Raw genomic sequence first — 15,385 nt, 5'->3', positions numbered from 1 at the left:
GTGTTACGTTTTGTGCAATATCTACAATTTAATTGTTAAATTTATAGTTTTGTGTTATCTTCCTGTGTAAATACTTGATTTGTATTGATGCTTGATGATCCTTTTTATTCATTGAATTAGAAAGTCGTATTCCACTTATTGTATAATGTAATTTATTTGGAAATATCACGTAAAAAGATAAAAATCAAAGATATTTAGTATTTTTACAAACCAGCGAACGCTTAAACTTTGGTTTTTTGGTGTTGAATTCATTCAACAGAAATATCAAACTTCCATGAAAATAATAAAATAAAAATATTAGCAACCCAAACGTCAATTAAAAATTTAAAAAAAATTATTAGTTAAATTGAGGATTAATTTCAACTTCAATTATTGAAGATGACCATAAAAAACTCCGCAATGGACCGAGCTCGATAGAACCATATTCAACTGTTAATCATTTTAAGCCTTATCCAACAAGACCGATGCAAATCATTGAAAATCGTACATTGCAGTTGTAAGCACTAGCACATGAACTATAAAAAAAAAACAGCTTCAAAGACATCCTCAGTTTTCATTAATCTTCTTTCCACAGCTGCCAATTCCCCTGGATTGAAGATTTGTTCACGATAAAGAAGGATTCCAGTTTTCACAAGTTTCGCAAAAACTGCAATTGCAACGACCGAAGATCACGAAATCGATGTTTTGTCTGTTTTCTTTATTTGGCTTCGTCTGACACGACTGGCTAGGACCATTCTGGCCCAACTTGCCTAATTTTGTCTGTTTTGTTTTTAGTTGAATTCTGATGTCCAACGAACAGTGGTGCCAAATGATTTTAATATACAGTATTTGTTTTATGTTTAGGAACCCAACCTGATTTATATAGAAATCAACAGTAATATCAAAAAATACCATATTTTAAAAATGTTGCTTAAGAATAAAGTTTGTTAGGAATGAATTTTCAAGATAAAGTAAAATTTGTTAGAGTGTCAGTCATGTGACCAAAATGAGTGAACTGCTTAAAACTAAAGTGAATCGATTTATTCTATATGTGATTTAAATTTAACTAACTTCTGCATATGAATTTAATAATTAGTTTTCACAAATAAACATCAGTTAAAACTCTGATCGAAGCGGTACTATTTTTTTTTTTTTAAACAAGAAAAATATTGGCACCACTGAGCGTATTAGAGAAACAGCAGAAATAGAGAAACGACAAAAAAACTCGGATAACGTATCAAAACAAAAACAGTAAAAACTACACACGGTTCTGGCAGTTTTCGTTTGGGATTGGCCACAAATTTTCTGGTAGTTCTAGCCATCAGTCATCAGTTTTTTCCCGTAATATACCATCCGCGGTTTTTAAAACTCCTGATTTCGTTAGTTAGTTGTATATGTGCCTTTTTCTCATTGTTTTCGCGAATATTTAACGGCTGGATGGAATAGATCCCCGCATGTCCATCGGATGCGGGTGGCCCATACCCGGAGATTCCTGTTCCCTAGTTCTTGTCGATGGCTGCTCATAAAAAGTTCCTGCTGGAGGTTGTTGGAGAATGCTCTGCTGAGGATGGCGTGGCACATTTTGAGGTAATGTGGGCTCCCGTAGTTGATTGGGAATTTGCGGACCTTGTGGAAATGGCGGACTTTTACCGGACCGAGTACTAGAATTTAGCGTGGAGCCAGCGTAGAGCCCAAAGCCCTCGGTTTGGTAATTCTTTAGCACCCGCATTAGACAATCAAGTTGGCCCATCAGCTGCCGCCGAGAGTCCTGCAGAGCTCCTAGATAACCTTCGCCTTAGGGCTTGCAGTTCATTCATGAAGGGCGGACATTTTGAGGCAACCTGTTACGACTCCTGCTACCGGCGGAGGTTTTGGATTTCACGCATGATTTTTTTGTTTTCATTGGATTCATGTTGGATTTGAGCTGCATTTCCTCGTTTATTCAACCTGTTTTGAAGAAGGAGAAGAAGAATTGTGTGCAAAATTGCGGTTTTGGCTGCATTAACTCCAACCACATTTGTGTGACTAGTTCATAATATGCGAGAAGCACGGAGTTCTCCTGTCAGTGTGTTCGGGCCGGCAAGTCACTACGGCGGTCAGCGAATGTTAAGGTGAAGTGCGCTGATCTCCTTTCTCCAAGGGCATTGGACAGACCTGCACAATATCCAACTACCACTTATTGGTCTACTGATTTTTCATTCAGGTATGTCCTCAATTCTTTACAAATGTAAATCATCAATTGCTGTCAGACTGTTCTTTTTTCTAAATAATCTTTTGTCAATTATTTTTACACTAGCGATGTAACTAGAACTTACCGTAGTTGATGCTGATATTTTTCATAAAACCAGTTTCTGTATAAATTGCATTTCATAAATAAATTGCATTCCATAATCTTACTTTAAAAACACGTAAAGTATTCTATTCATGTCAATGCTATAAAAAGAGATAAAATAGATATCTATTTAAGGCAAAACGGAATCATTAAAACACTTACCCTGCTGAAGCAAGATCTTCATTTCCGGGCACTATTCTAGTTCCAAAACTGCTTCTTTTGCATATTTTGAGCTTGCGCAAGCATTCTTATTATGATACATTTCTGAGAATTTGAATTTAGTGATCCATTGGGAGAAATACAGCTCTGCAAATGATCGTCAAATTTTCACCTTTGATTCACTGAATGAAGATTTCATCAGAAAATATTAACGTCCGTTTGAATTTTGGTGATTTCTAAAAAGTCCATCTCGGAATTTCGACATTTTGGTTGTTCTTATGATGTTGCTTTCAATTTGAGCTTAGAACCGTAAAATCAGAATAAACATTCGAAGGTTTTTTTTTCTAATTTGGGCAAGCTCAGGTTACATCGCCACGATGTGAATTTTTTGTTACTGACTAATAATTTTACATCGCGAGTCATGAAACTCAGTTCTACAACACTAAAATATAAATCCATGGCAATGTCTATGAATTGGTATGTTTTAACATATGAATTTAGATTGATTTCAACTTCTGTTTCAGAATTTTACATCGTATTGGGAACTAGATTCCATGTTCCATGTAAATTTAATATTTTTTTGCTGTGTACATTTATGTTGCAAAAGAAAAGGCGGTTTCGTCTATGCGTTCACATTTTTTTTTTCATAGTTTGTATGAATTGAATAAAATATGTAAAATGAGTTGCATAATTAAAGGCGATTTTTAAACTACGTTTTTCATATTTTTATAAGGGATTTTCAACCTCTGGGATGATTCATCCCTATGCAATACGTTAATATTGCACATTGTCTAAATAACATCTCAAATACTTATCAAAAAGTCTTTAATAACTTATTGGCAAAATATGAACAATTCAAAAATATAAACCTCTGTCAAAACTATTATCAAAATTCAAAAAAAATAACTTGATAAAAGCCAATTTATGATTGTACGATGCGAAATATATACAAAACATTGTCAAATTTCTTATTTAGCTAGCTTTTATTTTACATAATTTATACATTTGGATTTGATTAAAATTTTAAGGTCAATTTGTGAAATGTAAGAAAAATACCAAAATATTTTTGTATTGTTATGCGTTTCCATTTGAAACATATGCATAGCAAGTTTTCAAAGCCGTTTTTACGGATTCATAGGTTTTTGCAATATTATTAATCAGCATAAATGCCCAAACAGACTGAATAATATGATAGCTCAAAGAAAAAAATATTTAAATATTATATTTTATTATATTTTCAAGAACGATTTTTAACATATTATTTGCAATCTAAAATAGATAGATACTCTTTAAAATTAAATATCATTTTTGGTATTCATCAAACATGAACTACTCGATTTCGATTGGATCCGTTACGCTGAACAAAAATTGGAAGTATTTTAACAGGAAAACAATTCACAAAGTTTTACAAGAGAAAAAATATTTCAATGGAAGGAATATTATTAAAGTATGTTTGTAAATTAGTTATTCATTATTTAAAATGTCAATACAAAAGCTTAAGTGAGTTAGAAAACTAAAAAAATAGAAATTCCGTAACTTATAACAGACTGCCAAAAAATAAATTTAAATTTGTAATTTGATAATAATGTTATACTAATGTTGAAAACAAATTATACTGAAATTTAGATTTTATGATTTGGTCGAACTGTTATACTCTTTGATCAATTCGATGCCTACCCAAAGGCGTTAACGCTATGAGATTCTTATTAAATTTTTTTTGTATCAGTTGTCATACCTGAGCAGAATTTAAGGATAAAATTATTGGAAATTTTGCTATCATGCCTTGTTAGCAAAATTTGAAATCATTTTGACTGAATAAAAGGGGTTTAATGCCAAAAATTTATCTCTCATTTTCTATACATGGATAGCACAGTTCTGCCAAATTTTGGTTTCACTGAACGTTTTTTGATACCTCGTTTAGCCATCCTTTTCAACAGAATTTTGAGGGCACAACGATGCCAAATTATGGTTCTATATAAAAGCAAAAATTGGCATCATTATGCCCTCAAAATTCGTTTTAAAACGTTGGCCAAACGAGGCATCATTAAGGTTTCAGTGAAACCTACACTTGGGATAATCGAGGTATCCATATATGAAAAGTGAGACCCAAATTTTGGCATTGTACCACCTTTATTCGGGCATAATGATACCTCATTTTACTTTCATGGCATGATAGCAAAATTAGGTATAATTTTGCCATAAAAGTCTGCTCGGGCACTTAGCAGGTTTGCAACCAGAAAAATTTCGTTGTCAAGTCTCACCTGATTTCCCGGAGAAAATCAAGGAGAAAAATTTAAAAATTCAATGTCTAATACTTGAAGAGGCAAACGATCTGTGGTAACTGCAAATTATTCAGTCTTTCATAATGATTGACCCGATGAATGGCTAAAACTACAAAGAAGACTGCAAAAGAATTCAACAGTTCCCACAAAGTTTAATCTGTGTTTAAATTGGAGCTAGAATCGTGCCATTACGCAAAAACAATAGTGCAGTGATAAAATGTCAAACATGTTGTTTTTGTGCAGAAGAAGAATAATCGGCTAAATTTGTTATTACTTCGAGCAAATTCAAAATTTTAAGGTATTTAGAAGGCCAAGCTTCAGGAAACAACATACGAAATAAAAAATAGCCTTGATTTGAAAAAAAAAGTGGTTCAAAATATGCGTTATAGATGGCGCACGTGTTGTCCAAAAATCAAAGTCGAGAAATTTCTCCATTTGACGTTATCTCAAAAACCAATTGACAGAACATCATGTTTTTTCGATGACTTTTATGTCACCAAGAATCAGTGTAAAATTTGAGATGATTTGGTTGATTACTGAGTTAGCGCAAAGCGTTTCAATTTTGTATGGAAGAAGAAATTTTTACACATTAAATCATCCAGAAAACTCAAATGAGCTTGAAATTAAGTCGGTCTTTGATTTTTGGTTATCACTATTCTACAGCTTCATTTTTGATAACATGACAAGCAGCTAAGAGTTTATTGAAAAAAGTGTTTTTCCAAAAGTCATATTAATCAATAAATTCTCTGGTAATGCAAAGCATTTTTTTAAGATTTTTTTTCCAGATCATCCAGAGCTTTAAAATAAGCAGACAAAAACGCAAAAATTAAAAAAAAAATTATTTTTATTTATTTATTTTTTTTGTATAACATCGAATAACTTTTCTGGGGTACAAGTTAGGTTTACCCTTTGTTCACATGAATTTTACTGCAAGAGTCAAGAAATATTTTTCATCCAAATTTGAATTTATTTTTAACTTTCAGTACATCTCTTGCGATTTTTGAATAAAAAATTTTGTTTTCTTAATAAATTTCCATACAAAATTAAAACCCGTTGCGCTAATTCAGGACTGAATAGATCGCTTCCAAAATTTTTATTGCTATTTCTGGCTGCAAAAATAATTTTAAAAAAAGTTATGAGAGGTGTACAAATTTTAGAATTTGAAATTTCCATACAAAGCTTGCAGCGGTCTAATGCATATGTAAACATAACATTACCAGGTAAATTCGCTGAAAATTTTATAAATGTCTATCCATGCTTTCAAAAGCTGTTCACAAAACAAAGTGTTGCATTTTTTTCGAATACATTCCTTATAAGGGTAACTCGCCAAAAGAATCAAAACCAATTAAAAGATGTTAACAAAATTTGTTGATAAAATCATCACATATGAAATTATACTGATGGTTATTATAGACTAAAAATAGGAAGTTCCGCTGCAATTATTTTTTATTCCGCTTAGAACATCCCTGCCAAAAGGATGAACTCCCACTGAAGTCAATTCAGATTCAAAAGCACTTCTAAAGTCCAGCTCCTAAACGGTGTCGACAAAAAACTTGTTATAAAAAATCGCTCAAATGAGCAACAGTTTCCCTGCTCACACCCACTCTACGCAAAAATCGGATACCGGGAAAAATCATCGGAGCTTTTCACGAAAACTCATTTCGACAGTTTTCTCTCCCGAGAAACGCTTCAGGAAAAGCTTTCCCCAAATGATGCTCAGTGTTGCGACGATTTGTTGTTGCTATTTCCTCGTTTTTCCTTGCTTTTTTTAGCTCCCTGACTTCTTAGGTCATGACCACTTTATGCTCTCGTCGTCGTCTGCTGCTGCTCGATATGTTAACGGCTGACGGCGAGCAGCTAGAATGCAGTAACCGCGAAATCGCTCCCATAGATTCGGCGATGGCCTCATCTTGACTGTTTTGGCATTCCCTTATTAGTGCCATGTTCTGAATTTTGGTGGAAAATCTATTTAAGGGATGATTTTAAAAGAGACTAGGATGGAAACTGATCAAATTTTTCTTTTGGTTAAATATCCAATTTTTTATCTTTTTAAAATATGAGGGATTCCAACATCTACAGAAACTTCTAACATATTTCCAATAAATAAATTTTTTGCGAGGCAAGACCAATTTTCTCGTATGAGATGAGTTTTGGGTATCCCCACAAATTTTCTGCGGAGGAATTGGGTCGGAATTGATAGGTTAAGCCTATCATATGTCAGCCTTCCGGTAGACGGTGCCCTCCAAAATCCGTTGAACGGATGCTGTGAAACTGATAAATTAGTTCTAGATACGCAACAGGATCAACGCGTGTTTAGCTACCAGATGAAGCGCGTCAAGACAGCGAACGTCGGTTATTGAATTCGTGAAAGGATATGAAAATCCTAGCTTGGCGCTGCTGTCACATGGCGTGTATTTTAATATCTTCATAACTGGACAATTTATGATGACATTTAGTTCGATAAGAAGTGTAAGTGAAACCTCATTCTTTTTATTAAAATTCTCTTAATTAAAAGTCAAAAAAAATTAAACCTTCTTCCCAAAACTTTGGATATTGTTCAGTTTCAGATTAGAAAAAATTTCCGAGGCATCTTTATTATACGTACCCATTTAGCTGAGCCTTATTTACTTTTGTCAAGTTTGAAGCAACTAACTTTTTCGTTTCTTTTAAAGCAACTCGAATTTCTCAAATCTCTAAAATCTAACTAAACATTAAATTTCTTCAACCTTGAAAATCTCTAAAAAAAACTTTTAATTTTTTCAATTTTCTACAACTTTTTTTCCAATCTGTCTCTCTCTAATCTTTCCGAATCTCTCAAATGTATTAAATTTCTATGATGTCAGGAAATTTTTAAACCACTTGAGTCTCTCCAATTATTCACATCTCTTAGATTTCTTCAGTCTTGAGAATTTTAGAAAATCTTGAAATTTTCAAACTTCATATCTCCAATTTCCCAAATCTTTCGATTTTTAAATCTTCCCTTCTCCAAATGTATGCAAATATATGCAAATTTCCAAATCCCCGATCACCAAACGTAAAGTAACAAACAAAGAAATATAAATATACAGTAAATTTCAAAATATGGTAAGTAGAAATCCATACATTAACCAATCTTCAAATTATGCAATTGAAAAATCTTGCAATCTTCAAAACTGCTTTTCCACATAGCTTTAAACCAAAAATCCTTGAATCAATATTCAAATTTATAATATTACCAAATATCTAAATCTCCAAAATACTAAATCATCAAAGCTTCCAATCTACAAATCTATAAATCTTCGAATCTACAAATCTACAAATCTTCAAATCTACAAATCTACAAATCTACAAATCTACAAATCTACAAATCCACAAATCTACAAATCTACAAATCTACAAATCTACAAATCTACAAATCTACAAATCTACAAATCTACAAATCTACAAATCTACAAATCTACAAATCTACAAATCTACAAATCTACAAATCTACAAATCTACAAATCTACAAATCTACAAATCTACAAATCTACAAATCTACAAATCTACAAATCTACAAATCTACAAATCTACAAATCTACAAATCTACAAATCTACAAATCTACAAATCTACAAATCTACAAATCTACAAATCTACAAATCTGCAAATCTACAAATCTACAAATCTACAAATCTACAAATCTACAAATCTACAAATCTACAAATCTACAAATCTACAAATCTACAAATCTACAAATCTACAAATCTACAAATCTACAAATCTACAAATCTACAAATCTACAAATATACAAATCTACAAATCTACAAATCTACAAATCTACAAATCTACAAATCTACAAATCTACAAATCTACAAATCTACAAATCTACAAATCTACAAATCTACAAATCTACAAATCTACAAATCTACAAATCTACAAATCTACAAATCTACAAATCTACAAATCTACAAATCTACAAATCTACAAATCTACAAACAAGGATCCGAAATTGGATCATTTCTCCTTATCGTCAAGCGAGAGAATTCTCCGCCGAAACAAACATGGTGTATTTTCTCTCTGCTACAATCCCGCGTGACATTTTATCAGCCTAGAGAGAATTCCTGCAAAGAATCTTGTTTCATTGTTTCCTACGGGCAGACGAATGCAACAGATCACCTATCTATAATGAATCAACTCAACGATGATAAGCGACATTGAAAATACAAGTTGTCGCTTATCACCTCTGAATGCTATCTGTGTAGAGCGACTCAAGAGACAACTCTGAGCGATGTATTATCCTTCGTTTGTTTCCGAGCTGGTTTGGTTGTAGCGTTCAGCAGAAGATGGAGCAGTTTTCCTAACAGGAGAATCGGCGTATACAAATCGTATGCCTACACGTATTTTGACTTATTTGGAATTCGAAATTGTTCTGGAATTTTTAATATCCACCTACATAATTTTTGAATTACTTGTTTTTACTTAATGGAAAACATTAGCTTGCTCCTGGTGGTATCGTACCAGTCGAATTTATTTGACTGAAAAATATACATTTCCCATCCAAATAACTACTTTTCTGCACTTTTCATGGTTGAATAGAAATAAATTTTGCTTTGATGTTAAATTAGAAAATTAAAACTCACCTCAGATATTTGGTTATGCAATGTATTTTTTTAAATAAAATGATAAATGATGCCTTCTGGAAAAAATGTTCTGATGAATAGTTAATTCTGGGGTTTGATTTTGGGAATTTGTCATTTTGGGCATTGCCGTGGAATGGGAGGAAGGGGGGGTTGGCTTTACCCCCCCCCCCCCCCCCCTCTCCCATGAGGGTCTAGGAAAAGTGAGCGGATGCTTTACTCTAAACAAAACAAGTTTAATTATTATTTATTGAATTTTGATAATTGAATGAGGTTATACAAGAGTGACAATCCTGAATTCCGTATCTAGTTTAGTATTCTTGGTATTCTATTCACATCGTCAATAGAAAATAGAAATTAAATGGTGTTTCGAAATCGTTATCCAAATTTGGTTTTGTATTTCATTCAAAAAAAATTTCCATAAATTTTTTCTTCAACTCATATTTTATGCATATGAGTTTAAACTTCAGGGAAAGGTGGATAATTATTATATGATTATGTTCATCATTTGGACTTCATATTTTAATTCAGATTTGCAAATTGTATTGAAAATAAAAAAAAAAAATAATTCAGATTGAATAAAAAAAAACCCTTAAATTAAAATACTATTAAATTAACGATTGAGGGCTCTGAAAGAAATTTCAATTCTGTGCAGTAAAGTCGCGAATGCCATAAAGATGGTAAAACGACTATAATCGCAGCAAAAAAAATCTGTGCTGGTATTGGAAATCTGATCAGGAATCTAAATTTGGAAGTGCAGATCCCGTTCGTTTTTGGCATCATGCACAAACATTTTGTGTTGCCAAAATTGAACGGTTTTTTTCTGAGGTTTTTTTCTTTTATTTTTACAAATTTATGATTTTTATTTACAATCACGTTATTTTAAGTCAATTTCCGACCATTTTAAGAATTTTTATATTTTTTTTTCTTATGTTTTCGATACATTTTGCACTTTTTGTTTTGTTTTTTATCATTGTTTTTTTTTGTCATTTTTACTGCTTTTGTCATTTTTCATCATTTTTAAGTAGATTTTGTCATTTTTAGTCAATTGTTTGTATTTATTTTTGATTTATTTTTTTAATTTTTCATCTTTTTGTAATGTTTGAGTACTTAATTTTTTTTTATTTTGTTATTGTATTATGTCACCATTTCTGAACGTTAAAACGTATTTTCGGTGTTTGTCTAAATTATATTGGTTCTGTTATAGAGGAAACTAAATGGTAATGTCGCTTCTAAAAACCGTTCAATTTTGGCACATGTGTCAAAATCGAATGTTGCCAAAATTGAACGGGGTCTGCAGTATTTTTTGTACACTTTATCAAAAGTATTGAAAATGTTTGGATGTCACTCTGAAAAACTGAAAAAAAACACTGAAGAAAGCTTCGAGTTCCTCGCAAGCCCGCAACTCAAATAAACTCCTTCTCAGATAACTTACCATTATCAACAATGCATCAAACTGAGAATAAATTGTGAATAACGAAACTAATAAAAATTAATATAAAATGTTCATTAAGTGTAGGATAATGTTTGTGATCGATTAAGATTTAAAAGTTGTTTGAATCCTCAAACCTTTCGATGGAAAATTACTTTTTTTCATAGAAATAATGATAACTAATTAAGCAATTTTTTCAATATCCTCACCAGTTTCTCACACTTTGCGGAACAAATAGTAACGAAAATGTCATAAGTAAGTTCCTTTTAATTCTTAGAATATTTTTTGTCAAAACATGACTCAAAAATATCCACGCGTTTTCGAGATATTTTGATTTTAGTTTATTTTATACATTATTCTGCCACCGCCCGACGTATGTGATAAACGTACGAGCGATCCATGTGATCCAACTCAGAGCCGAGTTTGTCACTGCTGATAAATGCTACGAACCTATCGCAAGCGAGTGCGACAAACTAAAATTTCCCCCCTGTCGTTTTGTTCTGCAGCTATACAAGGAACGGGGAATTATCTTGTTAGCGAACTTCCAATGGGTGTTGACGAGATAGAATTCCACTCCGCCGCGAACAAGACAAGCAACGTATGCTCTCCGATAATACAGGAATAAGTGTCGCGCAACATGTTCTCTGCTCACATAGTAATTGAAGGCGGTTCTTCTCACTACCTGAGAGAGCTTAGGAAACAGCGTTCAGAGATCAGCTATCCTGAGCGAATATCGGAAGCTTGTCTACAAATCTACAAATCTACAAATCTACAAATCTACAAATCTACAAATCTACAAATCTACAAATCTACAAATCTACAAATCTACAAATCTACAAATCTACAAATCTACAAATCTACAAATCTACAAATCTACAAATCTACAAATCTACAAATCTACAAATCTACAAATCTACAAATCTGCAAATCTACAAATCTACAAATCTACAAATCTACAAATCTTCAAATCTACAAATCTACAAATCTACAAATCTACAAATCTACAAATCCACAAATCTACAAATCTACAAATCTGCAAATCTACAAATCTACAAATCTACAAATCTACAAATCTTCAAATCTACAAATCTACAAATCTTCAAATCTACAAATCTACAAATCTACAAATCTACAAATCTACAAATCTACAAATCTACAAATCTGCAAATCTACAAATCTACAAATCTACAAATCTACAAATCTTCAAATCTACAAATCTACAAATCTACAAATCTACAAATCTACAAATCCACAAATCTACAAATCTACAAATCTACAAATCTACAAACCTCCAATTCTACGAATCTACAAATCTACAAATCTACAAATCTACAAATCTACAAATCTACAAATAAAAAAATTTACAAATCTATAAATCAACAAGTATTCTACAAATCCTTAAATAGATAAATCTACAAATCTACTAGACTGCAAATCTTCAAATCGGAAAATCTACAAATCTACACACATACATACATATTATCAAATTTCGATCCATTTGTGGATTTTCAAAGTTTTCCTCACCAGTTCAGAAAAAAGAAGAACTTCATTAGTGCACTTTTTCTACGGAATGCTCCGCATGACCAATTTGTTGAAATTCTAAACCCATTCGATTCATCAATCTCCCAAGGGAATCGTGTGCCCGATTATGGGTCAACAAACATTCGAACTGCTCCATGCTCCGTTCCGTTCTGGTCTCGACAGACTAATTTGGCTGAACCGTAACAAGAAAAAAAAAGAAAACAAAAACACAAAACGATAACGGTTCACGCATTCAACGGTCGGTCGAAAGGACAACGGAAGTTCCACCAAAAGTTGAAAAAAAAACTTCTACAACACAGTCCCGCAAATCTGGGAAAACAAAGCCAAAAAAAGAGAACAAAATGCGAAACACAAAATCAGCTGAAGCGAGAAATTGTTTTACTATGTCCAAGGGAATAGAAAACCCTGCTCCCGGTATGTTACGGATGACGACAGCCGGGTGGACGGGCTGGGCTCTTGCTCTCTTGCTTTTTACGCTACGATCCGTATCTGGTTGGTTCCAGGAGAATCGGATGGCTCGTAGAAATTTTAGCAGCGAAAAAAATACCCGAATCTCATATTTGGAATCTATCTGAGTAAAAGCAGCGTTTTTCGTATAAGTTCTATGTAGGTTGTGCGATGCTTTCTTTTCCATATACCTAAGCTTTAAAACTCCAACATTCCTTGAAAAAAAAATTCTCTGACAAGCGTTCGATAAGATACTGCTTACAGAAAGTCGATAAATTATTGAACGCTTAAACGTTTTAGTGTAAACCATAAGGAATGTTTGATTACGTCTTCGGTTGAAAAACTGACCGTTTGTCAGTCCAACAGATTCGATTAGTTACCGCAAATTTAAGTGGTTGACTTAAAAAAATTTTGGGGGTGGTTCAACAATTGATTATAAAAATATTTAGATACTCCAAAAATTTCAACACTCGTTCAAAATAATGAACGTATGCTTTTTCCAACAAGCTTGCTTTAGTTAACAATCGTTAAAAATACATCAATGAACTATGATTTTCATAAACTTTGATGTAAGTTTTTGTGACAGGTTTCTTTTCTTGAATCAGTTTAACAATATTCCAGCTTTTCAATTTTTACCTTGGATTGATCTGTGAAATACATCAGTTGATTTTATTTTTTGCCTGATATGATTCGGGTCCTAGATTCTAATCCAAATTTTCTAACACCTTCATTATCATCATTATCATGTATGTATAAACATAAGAACATCAATCGTATCAGCAGGCTCAAATACAATCTCTAATGAAAGCTCGTGGTTGTTTTTTTCTTCACCCCTATTTCGACTTGTATGCGACCCGATAAGCTTACGGAGTGACTTGTGTTCAACGAACGAGCTTTATAGCAGATGAAAATTTCGGTATACAAGTTAGCAATTTTTATAGCAATATGAAAAGTTCGATAACGGACCTATTTAGGACCGCTTTGGAAAGTGTCGATGCTATTTCTTGAAATGAAAACATAAATGTGACGTAAAAATTTAACAAAAAAATTACTTATAAATGGATCATCATTCATTACAAATATAGAGATATTTTCTATCGGAACACATCATCGTTTAAATCATTTCAACAAGATTTAAGTTTTAAAACTCGTTTGTTTGGTCATAACCGTGGTTTGTTTTTTATGATAACCTTCAATGATTTTCTTCAAATTTTGCTTTTTCGATTGCGATAGCGTTTAGTTCATTTCACTGTTTTCTAATTTTTCTTTTGATCGAATCTTGTCCATTCATTAACCAACTTTCTTCTGTTTATCCTCAGCTTCTATTTTTATTTGCTATACAGTTAAACTTTTCGTACTACAACTGCTCTCATTATTTTTCTTTTTTCTTCATCTATTCTGTAGAACAGAAGATCGATAAGAACAGAAGTGTCGATAAGAGAGCACCAATAGAAGGGTTCCTCCGTTTATAAAGTGTTTTAATTTTTCCTAAGATTCCAAAGGAAAATTACAATCCTGGTGAAATTTGTGCGGCAGTTTGTGAGTTATTGGTTCATTACTATAACATGACAAGGCCGTAGGAAGAACTGCCTCATGAGGGAGTTTTGGTTACAAAATTATCCCTATAACATTTTTGTTTGATGAATACTTGCATAAATGCATTGTAAAAAAAGTGATACTAAGAGTATCTCATTATTCGGGTTAAAGTTCCTATATATCAATAATTATTAATTAAAAATCCTTATGTACTTTCGAAAATAAATCCAAAAAGTTTCCGGTTTTTGTAGAAACTTCAAAATAAATGAGGGATCTTGAAGACTTTGGTGAAAATGTATCAAATATTAAGGAATAAAAAATTTTAAAAAAATAAGTTTGGAGTTCAAATTAGATTTTTTTTCAGCTCTTGTAAATTCGATATATTCAGATTTTAGTTCGGATATTTAGTTTTGAAGTATCTTCATTATAAATAATGTTAATCAACAAATCAATAAAATATATTTATAGCTAAATTATCCCAAGGCTCAGGATTAAATACGAGTACTCTTGTTTGAATTTTAAATCTTTGATTTTCTATATAAATTCCATCATCAACTATTTGTTCTTAATACAACTAGTGAATCTGATTAAAAATTCCAAATGATTAAGTTCTAATATTTCGATTCTGGATCATCATCATGAAACTTTTTTAAGTTTCAATTCTACATAAAAGTTAAGAGTAAGAATTTGAAATCCAAATACAAAAAATGGTTAGAAATTTTAAAAGTGTTAATTAAACATTTCGGAATGATGGATTCCGAACATCGAAAAAAAAATATTTTTGGTTTCAATTGCAAAACCAAGATTCGAATACAGATACAAAATACAGATTTCACAATCCGATCACAGGCAACAAACTTATATTTCTATGAAAAAAAAAATGGGATCAGAACATCTCAAATGATTCAAACCTAGCATACAAGACATTTTTCCGCAAACATCAGGGCAGGGCAAACCCGGGCTAATTTATCTAAAAACCATTCATTCAAAGGGCATTTGATTTCAAAGTTTACAGCTTTAAATCTGGGCAATATCCAGCCGAATTTGGAAATTTTTCAAAATCAAGAAGCAGAAACTCGA

Source organism: Uranotaenia lowii, chromosome 2, assembly GCF_029784155.1.
Source record: "Uranotaenia lowii strain MFRU-FL chromosome 2, ASM2978415v1, whole genome shotgun sequence".
Taxonomy (NCBI): domain Eukaryota; kingdom Metazoa; phylum Arthropoda; class Insecta; order Diptera; family Culicidae; genus Uranotaenia; species Uranotaenia lowii.
The sequence above is the reverse complement of the archived record's forward strand: the minus strand, read 5'-3'. Positions refer to the sequence as shown.